Source organism: Malus domestica, chromosome 06 (genome assembly GCF_042453785.1).
Source record: "Malus domestica chromosome 06, GDT2T_hap1".
Lineage (NCBI taxonomy): Eukaryota > Viridiplantae > Streptophyta > Magnoliopsida > Rosales > Rosaceae > Malus > Malus domestica.
Genome location: NC_091666.1, coordinates 9,312,767 through 9,325,066, shown reverse-complemented (window position 1 = coordinate 9,325,066; position 12,300 = coordinate 9,312,767).

The window sequence follows — 12,300 nt, the reverse complement described above, 5'->3', positions numbered from 1 at the left end:
TGCTGATTTATTCACAAAAGCACTAGACTCTACTCAGTTTCAGTGTTTGTTGTGCAAGGTTGGATCAATCAATCCCCTTGATCCAGCTTGAAGGGGTGTATTTAAACCGGTTTGTATGGATGGGTTGTATGTATGAGTTGTCATCCTCACTTTAGCTAAGTCATAGGCTAAAGTCACTTTCCATAGCTTATCATTGACCTTACATCAACCTTTCCATAGCTTGTCATTCACCTTACATCAACCTCACTTTCTATAGCTTGTCATTCACCTTACATCAACCTCATTTTCCATAGCTTGTCATTCACTTTACATCAAGCTTTCCATAACTTGTCATTCACCTTACATCAACCTTTCTTAGTTGCTTGTAAAACTTTCTTTACTTGTAATTTGGTTTTTGCTTTTACACTTGTTAGGGCAGATTTTAGGGATTGTGTTTGTGTAGTTATCCTACAATCTATTGTAGCTTTCTTTTGGCTCTCTATAAGAGTTGCCTTCACTCTCTTGTAACATTCATAATGAAATATACAACAAATATTGAAACCAAAACTCAACAATGCTCGATTGGGTCATCCTTCTGATGTTATCTTTCATGTTTTGGCAAATAAATACCACATCCCCATTGGCGTTTCTTCTAATAAAAATTGTCACATTTGTCTGTTAGGCAAGGTGTGTCGACTACCATTCAATGCTCGAATGACCATGACTTCTCACCCTCTAGAACTTTTACACCTTGATGTATGGGGCCCTGCCCCGACTTTGTCTAATTTTGGCTACAAGTATTATTTATCTATTGTCCATGATTTTTCACGATTCATCTGGTTATTTCCCCTTGTTCAAAAATTCGATGTCTCGACTACCTTTGTCACTTTCAAACACATGATTGAGAATTGGTTAAATCGCACAATTAAAATGTTACAAACTAATGGTGGTGGTGAATTCACTAATTTGGCTTTCCGGAATTTCCTTCATGAACATAGGATAGTTCAACTCTTTTGTCCTCACACACCACAACAAAACGACATTGTTGAAAGAAAGCATCACCACATTGTTGAAATGGGTCTATGTCTCTTAGCTCAATCTTATCTACCACAGAGTTTTTGGGTGGGAGCTTTCACAACCGCCACAGTTCTCATTAATCGGTTGCCTCTACATAACCTTGGGAATGTCTCTCCCTATGAGAAATTATTTTCCATGATTCCGAATTATCTCTTTCTTCAAACATTTGGTTGCACTTACTTTCCGCACTTAGTTCCCTACAACAAACATAAGTTAATGCCCAAATCAGTGAAATGTGTCTTCATTGGTTATGACAACAATTACAAAGGGTATCGTTGTCTCGATATGGCTTCCAGTAAGGTTTAGATCTCTCGTAATGTTTCTTTGATGAATTAAACTTTCCGTACCAAGAACTCAAGTCTCATTCTCAGCTTGGCGAAGCATCGATTTCGTCCCCACTCTTTTTGGAGTCTCTGCCCCCGACATAGACTTGCACTACTGCTCTTATTCACTCTACTGATTATAGCCCCGACGAGCAGGCCCCGGTCTCCTCACCATGTCGCCAGCCCAGTGTGTGACACCAATAGTGACACTCAACCATCTGCTGCTTCTCCAAATGAGTTCGTAACTTCTTCAGAAGCACAAGAACTCGCGACCCCAGACCAAGCTTCTACTTCAGTCACGTCAGATCATGCATCGTACCATGTATTAGACCAATCTGATGCCATGCACAATTCCACCACTATCCAAGTTTCTGTTTCTCCAGACTCCTCTCCTGCTCATCACAAGTTCAAAAGTATCAATGCTTTGACTTATGGCACGGATAGACACCTACTACTACACAGTTTAATAGCGGCTCTCCATAATCCTCTTTCCTTTGAGCCAACTAGCTACACTCAAGCTTCGAAACACCCTCGCTGGCAACAATCAATGAAGGAAAAATATGAAGCCTTCATACAAAATCATACTTGGTCTCTTATTCCCGCCACACCAAATATGAACATTGTAGGGTATAAATGGGTAAACGGATAGCTCTATTGGCAGACACAAAGCTTGGCTGGTCGCCAAAGGATACAATTAACAAGAAGGCCTCGACTACCATAAGACCTTCAGTCCTGTGGCCAAATTGAGAACTATTCAGACCATACTTACCCTTGTTGTTTCCAAATTGGCCCTCCCAACAACTCGATGTGCGTAATGCTTTCCTTAATGGGATTCTACTCGAGGAAGTTTATATAAAGCAACCACCTGGGTTTGTTGATTCCCAATGCTCTAAGCATGTTTGTCGGCTTCACAAAGCTTTTAATGGCTTGAAAGAAGCCCCCCGAGCTTGGTTCCAACGACTTAATGCTTTCCTACGCGAACAAGGATTTTCTCATAGCAAATCTGATGCGTCTTTATTTATTAATCACTCATCTACATATTCATTGTATGTTCTCGTTTATGTTGATGACTTGATTGTCACAGGATCTAATTCAGTTGCTATTCACATGTTCATTGATTTGCCGCAAGTTAGGGGACCTTCATTTTTTTCTTGGCATGGAGGTCACACGAACAACAAGTTACCTTTCTCTATCTCAGACTCATTATGCTTCTAACTTGCTCAAGAAGTTCAAGATGGACATGTGCAAGCCAAGTTCTACTCCGTTTCTTTCCTCCGCCTGCTTGTCCGCATATGATGGCGATCTCATTTATGATCCTGAGTCTTATCAAATTATGGTTAGTGGCCTTCAGTATTTCTACCACTGCGGTTGAAATACCATGGTATTGTTATGTTTTTCGTGAACTGGGCATTCCCATACTCATTCCACCTTGCATTTTTGTTGATAATATTTCAACCCTACATATGGCTGCCAATCTCGTCATCCATGCTCGTACTCGTCACATTGAAATTGATTACCACTTTGTTCGTGAATTACTTGCTCAAGGCGTACTTCAAACTCGTCATATCTCCTCTCACAATCAGATTGTCAACGTCTTCACCAAAGGCCTTTCCTATGAACGGTTCTCTTTTCTTACTTCCAAGCTCAATCTTCACTTCGTTCTGTTTCGATTGAGGGGGGATGACAAGAGAATTATCACAGCCACAAATAACTCCACCAAATCAGCAAAGGAATGTTGCAAAAGTTAACCAGACAACAATCCCTCAATCATCTCCACTCAGCCAAGATCTTCTTCATCATATTAAACTTGCTGATTGTATTACATTAATTGTATAATTACTTACCCCTAATTGCTATACAAAAGTCAATGATGTATATACTTATATATGTACCAATTGATATAGCAGATAATAATTCAAGCTATTCTCCAAATTACAGACTTATTACTTCCTCCACTCATTTTCTTTCCGCCGCTCTCTCTGCTGGTCTCTCCTTTTCTACAACTTAAACAATGAAAGTGCAGCAACAATCCAAGACTAAAAAAACTTATTCTCATAAAGCAGTAGCATCCTTTTCACTTTAGAGTCTGTAACCTGCACACACTCAAACAAGAAAACCTGTGATGCATAAAAGAATATAAGTTGCTGAAGTAGAAAGCATTTATACATATAACAACAAGCAACCAAAAACAATCAGGTTTTTGAAATTCTACTTCTCCCCCTAAATATAAGCATCATACTTCTCCCCCTTTTTGTCTAGAAAGGTCAAAGGCCTTAAAGGCAACCATCAGGTGCAGTCAGCGGAAGAAAAGCGGAACATAACAAAATGTGATGGAAAATAATTTCCTTTTTGTGAACTAGAACCTCTTCGGAAGAATAAAAGTGGGGACAAATTAGGAAGGGAAAAGAATACCGATGCAACAGTAAAAAATAAATAAATAAATAAATACATAAAAAGAAACACATCTTTCATATTTTTAAGCTCCCTTAAACAAATGCTTTAAAACATATATATATATATATATATATATATATAATGAAATGCAACACGCAAATAAATGATATGATTTTGTTTTTGTTGTTTTTTTTTATTTGTATGAGAAGCATATGATTGTACTGTCACAGCCCGTCCCGGAAGATTATTCTCAATGACGTGGAATGATGGAATTACCCTTCGACGTGAGTATTGGGGTGTATGAGAAGCATATATATATAGCATATATATATATATATATATATATATATATATGCTTATATCTTGATTCTGGGAAAAATTATACATGTTTTACAGCGAGGGGTTAGATATGTTGATAAATGAAATGGTTTTGTAAAACATTTGTTTTTGCCCACTCACGTTTTCTGTTTTTCACCCCTCCAGGTTTTAGGTAAGTTTCCAGTTGCTGAATGGTAGGACTTCGGCGATTCTGACACATCTAAGTAATTGTAGGACATCTTATGGTACTGTATAACTAGTACTTGTCCTACTGGACTGCACCTAAACTTTCTATGCTCTGATTAGGAGTGTTTACTTCTGTATATTACTCCTAACACTTCCTGTTTAGTAGTGCACTCTAGTAATTCGGTTTTAAATTATTCATATATTTCTTATCAGTATTGCTTCCGCACTGTGCACATGGCTACGACACTCTCACGTGACGGCCAGCATGCCTTGATCTCGGTCGGGGTGTGTCATGTACCAACAAGAATGAAAGGGTGCAAAAACACATGTAGTTTTGAATCCTTATTCACAATTTAACATTTTCCCTAAAGCATAACATGTATGAGTATAGTTACAAGTATAGCCGAAAGTTAATACTACAAATGTAATTAAGTCTTACATGACCAACTTAACTTTAAAACTTAAACTCACAATAGATATGCTCGAATTGTCATTCAAAGTGTTTGGGGTTAAAATGTATATGCTCAAAAGATCTTTACATGAATGCTCTACCATAGGCTTGCAAATTGATCTACACATCAAAAATTTACCTTCTTTGGATCAAGTAGGTCTATGTGAAGGGTTGTAATGGGGCTTCAGGGACTCGGTTAAAGAAATGAAGGATATAGGAAACACAAAGACTAAGAAACTAATAGAGTAGTTGGAAATGAAACCAATAGAGAAATACAACAATGAACAAGGCAACTTAGCAGTAAATAGAGATGTCGGATGCACGACATATAATTGCATAGTAAATTTCTGATGATTCTTATCTTCATTTACAACAACACACTTGATTTCTTATGATGCTACCAACTGACTTGTGTCTCAAAATGACCTCGTTTCCTCTTTTCTTCTTTAGGTCTTCATTTTGTAATTTGTCTTTCTTCACAAAATTTGTGTCCTTATTATTCAAACAACATTGAACTCTTTTCTTTGAAAAACATACCCTACTAGCTTCTTAGTAGGGTAGGGAATTTTCAATACAAGAGGCTAGGTAAGGAAAATGTAGGTTTAAGAACAAAAAACGTACAAAAAGGCTTAAAATGGCTAACTACAGAAAAAAATGTAAGGCACTGGTATACATGGCAATGGTGATAAGTCATTGTAACAACCCGTCCCTAATTTTACAATTTTATTAATTTTAAAAGAGAGAATTAACAAAAATACCCCTAGAGGCGAGATTGTTGACTTTTGTTAACCATCTTTTTGTGACGTGTATGAGCTATTATTTTATCTTATTCTCGAAGTACTCGATGGTATGAACGCGTAGGTGCAAGCGGAATCAAATTTGGAATTACGATGAAGATTTTAATAAACTATGAAACTCGAGAGTGTTTTATGAAATTTGAATTTTGGGTATTTTATTTGTTTGTACCATACTTGACCAATCCTGAAACTACTGAGCACCGGTCAACGTTATACCGTTAAGGACCCAGAAGAGTTTCCTTTCAACCAGGAGGCCAATCACAGCGTGACACGTGTTGACATCAGAAGCCAATCATAGCGCGATACGTGTCAACATCAGAAGCCAATCACAACACGACACATGTCAATGTCAGAATGAAACTAGAAACTCTCTTCTATAAATAGAGATCATTCTCTCACAATATTTCCTAATGTCATTTGTACTAAATCATTCACTTGTACTAACTAAAGGAGAGCTTGAACCTATGTACTTGTGTAAACCCTTCACAATTAATGAGAACTCCTCTACTCCATGGACGTAGCCAATCTGGGTGAACCACGTACAGCTTGTGTTTGCTTCCCTGTCTCTATCCATTTACATACTTATCCACACTAGTGACCGGAGCAATCTAGCGAAGGTCACAAACTTAACATTTTATGTTGTACCAAAGTCCCCACTGATTTTGTGCATCAACATTTGGTGCCGTTTGTGGGAACGACACTTATTCACACTCTCTTCAGCGTTGTCAAGTTGGTTTCCACCATTCGTACACTTTCTTTTGACCAGGCATCCCTCTCCAACATGGGGAGCGAAGGAAGCCATAGCACACAAAATGACACCCCTCTTGCACCTAGTGCGAATCAACGAAAGAAGGAAGGAAAGAGGGTTGCTCTTTAAGCTAAAGTCGATGAGCTAGAAGCTCAAAACAACAAGATAGCAATGAAGAATGAGGTCCTTCAGGAGCAGTATGAGAAGTTCTTTGAGACGCTCCATGAAACTATGCGTACTTAAATACGCGAGCTTGTTGCCCTTGTGGACATCAACCATCATCTGGGTGCCCCCCAACACGGATGGTCACCTTCCTTCGACATGGGTATCCCTGATGAGGAGCGAGCTAATCATCAAAACATTGATCAACATGAGACTTCTCTCAACCCAGCTGCTTCGACCCAAAACAAGAGAAGTGGAGGAAGACACCTCCTTGCAGAAGGGTTGGAAAGATCGAAAGCCGTTTCTCATGACTGCCGAGACTTCCTAAAGCAAGTCGAGAGAATCCCCTCCACATATGCTCGAAGATCAATGACCCAAGGGTTTCTGAAAGACTCGATCCCCTCCCACGACCTAGGCCAGCTGCCAATCTAGGGAATGAATGACATGTCCTAGAAGAACATGAAGGTACAGGAGACGAGACTTTGAGGTATTCCGATAGACTCGCCCTAGAAGTCAGTACGGCGAGTCCCAGGAAAAATCACACGCCCTTGCTCAAACTTTCCTACTTCCAAGAGGCGATGGAGACTTACGAAAGAAAATCCCAGTATTACATGACTCCACTCAAGACCTCCTTGTCCTACAGCTCCTTGAGGAAGTAAACAAGTTGAAGGCCGAACGTCAGGCTGAGATACCTGACTGGAACCAACCCAGGCCTGGCCCTCTCACAAGGAGGATCCTCGACACCCCATTCAATCGAAGACAAAACAAAAGCTTGGTTTACAACTTTATATCGGAAGGGAGGACCCAATTAAACACCTTAACCTCTTTGAGTCCACCATGGCATATCAGATGCACACCGATGAAGAACAATGTCTTCTCTTCCCCTTCACCCTCTCTGGCGGAGCTCTAAACTTGTATTGCCATCTTCCACCTGAGACAGTAGACTCATTTGAGGAACTGAGGAAACTGTTTGTCTCTCAACACATCTTCCAGACTTCTGCAGATGACTTATACACTATTCATCAGAAGCCGGACGAGTCACTACGAGAGTATGCTAGTCGTTTCAGCCATGAGTATTCTCGCTGCGCTGAGGCAGATGACAAGACCACCCTCAAAGCCTTCACGGCAGGCCTATGTGATTGTTTCTTCAAGTACATGATCAATGCCAACACTTGGAAGACTTACTCTGAGGTGATGGCACAAGTTTACAACCATGCCTCCGCCAAGGCAAAGACATATCAAGGGAAACCCCCCACAACCAACCCTTATCAGCAAGTAGGGAGTGGAAGCCAGATCCAACCAAATGAGAAGACCTCGACCTTCCAAACGACAGTAGTGCCTCCCCCTGCCTTACTTAATGCTTTGCCAAGTCAACAGACATATCAATCTCAGGGCAAAAGGAAAGATTTCCATCCTTACCAGTCTCATTTTAGTAAAAGGAGTAAGGGACACTACCGCGATAACCAAGGGTATCGCCATGATAATCCCCGACCCCAGGTAGTCAACACAGTGGGTCAAGCACGTGTCAGGACAGCCCCTACCCCGAGGTATGAGGCATACACACCTTTGAACACCACATGCGTTGCCATTTACCCCAGCATAGCATACTTGATACCGAAGCCAAAGCCGAGGCATCTGGATTACAAGCCCACAAAAAACACGGGCACGTTTTGCTGCTACCACGAGCATAACGGCCATGGCGGCGTGAAGGAAAAATTGATCAATTCCTCCTTCACCCTCCAAGGGGTAACCGTAACCAACGCCAAGTAAATGTGATATATTCCATAAGTGGTGGCACACCCATATCTAAATCTTCCAACAGGGCCATGAAAAATAGTGAACAAGCTTGAAGGTCTGGCCACCAAGTGTTTCACGTGGAAGACATCAGGGGAGGTAAGTATCAAAAGCCTAACTGGGATCTAATATGTTTCTACCTTGAGGAAGAAAGAGGTATCATCTACCCTCACAACGACCCACTGATCGTGGAAGCTCACATAGCCAACTTTGAAGTACGATGAATCCTGGTAGACACTAGGGCTTCAGTTAATATCATGTTTACTGAAGCTTTCAGAGCACTTAATGTAGCTGAACACTTGCTCGACCGCTCGATTTCCCCTCTGATAAGCTTTTCCGGTGATATCGTGCAACCTTTGGGGAGCATACACTTACCTTTCACCATTGGTAGAGGCCCTTACACAACTACCATTACCACTAACTTCCTGGTGGTTGACTGCCCAATGGCATACAATGTCATCTTCGGACGCACAGGCATCAATGATCTCAAGGCCATGGTATCTGATAGGAGCATATTTATGCAACTTAGTTAACAAGTTTTCTTGCACTTACTTAGTTAGTTATTGCTTATAAGAGTGTTTTAAACCATTTTCGTATGTTTGTAGGTCCTAATAACAAAGTTGGCAAGAAAAGTGCATTTTGGTTTGGTGCATTTTGGAGCAATTTTGGGCTGAAATGGATTGCATGCACTTGGAGACATGAGGATGGACGTTTTGGGAAGATTAGAATTCAGCATATGTGTGTGCAAGTGTGTGACCTACAACAAACAAACATCATAGCTGCCATGTGATGGAGACAACATTATACAACGCACATGCAAAGACACCCACATGTAAAGGCAAAGAAACACACACGGCATGGAGATAAAGTGTAGTGGTTTGTGGCTGAAATGTTGAAGCAAGTGTGTGAAAATGTAAAGGGGATCTAAACATGGATAGCATATAGCATGTGCAAAGGAGAAACAAAGATGACAACACACACATGCAAAAAAGACACATACATGCAAAGAGGGAGGAATGCATGACAAGAGAGGGATATATCACATGGAAAGACATGGCACATGCAAGAAAGGAGATATTTTCAGCCACAAGAACAAAGATGACATACACACACGGCATGGGCAGCAGGAAATAAAGAATGAAGGAGTAGACAGCACACACACACGCTAAGAGGAGCTGGCACCATCATTCATACTTGTGCAGCAATAACCCTTGATGATTACTTCACATTCTACAATTTCAAGCAGAAAAATAGAAGAGGGATAGATGGACAGTTTGGAAGAAAAGAAAGTGGAGACATCATTCACACATGGCACATGCAAAGAAGGGAGACATCACTCATACAAACACATGCAAACTGCACGGACAGCTGGAAGTGTTTTGATTCAAATCTGCCGCAAGTTTGTGTCTTTTCTCCTTAACCATTCACCACCCTTTTTACCACTACATAAGCCTAAAATTCATATATATATGGGGGTGCATATTTTTAGTTGGGAGAGAGTGGGGAGAGACACATTCTGCCGCAAGGCAGAGTTTTTCTTCTTAACCATTCCCACATCCCACAAACACAAAGAATTCCCTTCCCATTGCCGTGGCATCCATCTAACATAAATACATTCATAACATTTCCATATATCCATACACATCCTAGACACTTGCTGTAACAAGGTGGTGAAAACAAAGGTCCTTGGCGTTTCAAGCTTGGAACTTTGGAGCGTTTTAGGTGTACTTCGTTCTTGCTTTCAATGTCTACTTTGTTATTTTCTAATTTTGTTGCAATTATGAGTGGCTAAACCCCTATTTAGTTAAGGAGAAGTTTGAAGCCATGAACATGCTTGAGATATGAATTGATTTCTTCCAATTATGATTTGATATGTTGTGATTGCAATTCAATTATCTATTTTCTTCATAACTGATTCTTGTATGTTTATTAAGGATGCATACTTAGTTTTCATGCATGAATTAGATGCTAGAATATAAATGAGTTTCAACTAATCGTTACAAGTTTATATTCATGAGTAGTGAAGGTTGCTTGTCACAATCGCGTTAATTGAATTCTTGGCAAATGTATCATGCATTCATAGTTACAATTACCTCGTCAACACATATGATTTTCATTAAGCGTAATGATCTCTGATTGTATCTCTATTATGCATTCATATAGGGGACTTTTAGAGAATGATTTGGGTTGTCGCATGCATTCATCCAATTCAATGAGTAAAGGAAAATATGAGGGTTAATTTGTGCATCACGGTTAATCTGGGGTGTTGAGCATCATAGTTTATTGAAAAGCAATTGGAAATCGATTCATGTACAAGTGTGTCATGTGTGAAGAACGGACCTCTAACTAATCCATCCATCATCTTATTTCTTAAATTCATTTTACAATCTGCCTAGTTTTATAACTTGTTTGTTTGTTTCAAATTCATCAAAACTAAAATCCCCCTTTTACTTTCTTGTTTCAAAGTGTTTAAAATCTGTTTTGTTTGTGTTTTAGAGTGTTTTGAGTCAAGTCAAAACCCAAATTTCGTCCAAAGTTGTGTTAGAGTCAGAAACTACCTAGTTTGTGTTTTTAGGCAGTTTTGAGTGTTTTTAAGTTGTTTTGAGTCATGTGAACTTGTTTTGAGTCCTTCAAGTCTATTCAAACATTTTTAACTTTATTTTTTATGTTTTTGAGTTAGTTTAGAGGTTTTAGCAAGCCCTCCTAATCCCCAGTTTAGAACGATCCCTACTTGCATTTATACTACAATTTGACAACAAGAGGGTTTAATTTGTGTGTTAAGTTATTTTCGCATCAGTATCCACACATATGTTGTTGATGAAATTTCCAACCCCATATGGCAATGGTTACATCAGAGGAGATCAACTTAGTGCACGATCATTTTACAACACTTCCGTCAAGCAACAGCACCTGCATGTGCCCAAGGAAACCCTTTCTATACATGACTAAGTCATAAAGACCAGCCTAGACGAAGCCAACTTGGACCTTCATGGTGGCAACAGTCAACCCGACGATTCTCGAGATGACTCTTTCACCCAGCAAGCACAACCTGCTGAAGAGTTGGAGAAGGTCTCTATCTCAAAAGATTATCCGGATCGCATGGTCAAGATTGGTACCACCTTGTCACCACCCATTCGGTTGGCATTGATCTCTTTTTTGCAAGAGAACACTGAGGTCTTTGCCTGGTCATACGAGGACATGTCAGGCATCTCTCCTGATATAATCTATCATCGCTTAAGTATTGACCCCAAGACCAAGCCAGTGAGATAGAAGCGAAGATCTTATGACGCTGAACGGTATGAGGCAATGAAGGTAGAAGTTGAAAAACTCAAAGGCATAAGCTTCGTCCACGAAGTCAATTATCCAACGTGGGTAGCAAATGTTGTCCTTGTTAAGAATAATCCGACCAAGGAAATCTCCTGCTCCGAAAGGTCTTATGGAGAATGTGTGTTGATTACATCGACCTAAACAAAGGATCCCCGAAGGATAGCTTTCCTCTTCCTCTCATAGACAGACTTATAGACTCTACGGCAGGGTGTGAACTCCTAAGCTTCATGGATGCTTACTCAGGATACAACCAAATCCTCATGAACCCTCCGGACCAAGAACACACAGCCTTCACTACTGACAGAGGACTATATTGCTATAAAGTCATGCCTTTCGGCCTAAAGAATGCAGGAGCGACTTATCAGAGACTGGTTAATTCAATGTTCGCAGAACAGATTGGGAAGAGCATGGAAGTTTACGTTGATGATATGCTAGTCAAAAGTAAACATGCTGACCAACACATCACCAACCTATCTGAAACTTTGACCATTCTGAAGAAGTATCGAATGAGGTTGAACCCCAACAAATGTGCCTTCGGTGTAGGCTCTGGCAAATTCTTAGGCTTCATGATTGTTGGAAATGTGCCCTAAAACCAATCATATGATGATACTTTACGGACATTTCACATGTTAAACTAATCTAGTTTAATATCAAGGGCAAAGATTATTGTTTGAGCCATCTCATATAAATGTTATACGCTTAAACGATAAGTCCAAGGAATATGTGATTGGGAGAATGCGATCT